The sequence below is a fragment of the Prunus persica genome, chromosome G4 (genome assembly GCF_000346465.2).
Source record: "Prunus persica cultivar Lovell chromosome G4, Prunus_persica_NCBIv2, whole genome shotgun sequence".
NCBI classification, from domain to species: domain Eukaryota; kingdom Viridiplantae; phylum Streptophyta; class Magnoliopsida; order Rosales; family Rosaceae; genus Prunus; species Prunus persica.
Window position 1 is genome coordinate 9,471,368 of NC_034012.1, and position 1,195 is coordinate 9,472,562.

Genomic DNA, 1,195 nt, shown 5'->3' on the forward strand with positions numbered 1-1,195 from the left:
ACAAACTCTGGTGCAAAGTATATCAGAGAGGTCATGTATCTGCCTGGTTTGAGAGAAAATCTCTTGAGTGTGGGCCAAATGGATGAACATGGTTATCATTTGGTATTTGAGAGCAACATGTGCAGCATCTATGATAGTTCTTCTCTTGAGAACCTTGTTATGAAGGTGGAAATGAGAAAGAATAGATGTTATCCACTATCATTACCCTCAAATGATTTTGTTGCACTAAGAGCTGGTGTAGTCAACTCTACTTGGGTTTGACATAAAAGAATGGGGCACTTACACTTGAAAGGCCTAAACCAACTCAAGGAAAAAGAGATGGTACATGGGCTGCCACATTTGGAAACTGTAAATGGAGTGTGTGAAGGCTGCCAATTAGGAAAACAACACAGAGAGTGGTTTCCTAAAGATCAAGCATGGAGAGCTAGTAGACCTCTTGAACTTATACACATGGACTTGTGTGGACCAATGCAAAATGAATCTCTAGGAGGTAACAAATATTTCATGTTACTCATAGACGATTTTACAAGGATGATTTGGGTCTACTTCTTGAGATACAAGTCGGATGCACTAAATTGTTTTCGAAAATTCAAGTCTATGGTGGAGTTGCAAAGTGGTTACAAAGTGAAATGTGTTCGAAGTGATAGAGGGGGTGAGTTCACTTCTAGTGAATTCAATAAACTATGTGAAGATGCAGGGATTCAAAGACAATTCTCCATGGCTTACACACCCCAGCAAAATGGGGTGGTAGAGAGGAAAAATAGGACTGTGGTAGAGATGGCTAAGGCTATGTTGCATGAGAAGGAGCTGCCCTATTATCTATGGGCAGAAGCTGTCCACACAGCAGTGTACATCTTGAATAGATGTCCTACTAAGGCTCTTAGGGACAAGACTCCTTTTGAGGCCTATAGCACCAGAAAACCAGGTGTTGCTCATTTAAAAGTGTTTGCCAGTGTGTGTTTTGTGCATAAACCAGAGGAGAATAGACAGAAATTGGATGCCAAAAGCACAAGGGGAGTTTTTGTTGGATATGCAACATGTGAGAAGGGCTATAGAGTGTTTGATCCTATCACTAGAAAACTACTCTTATCAAGGGATGTTGTATTTGATGAAGGAACAAGCTGGAATTGGAAAGAAGTGTCTGACAATTCTGTGGTTATGATGGACTTTGAGGAGCAGCCTAGAAATGCTCAAG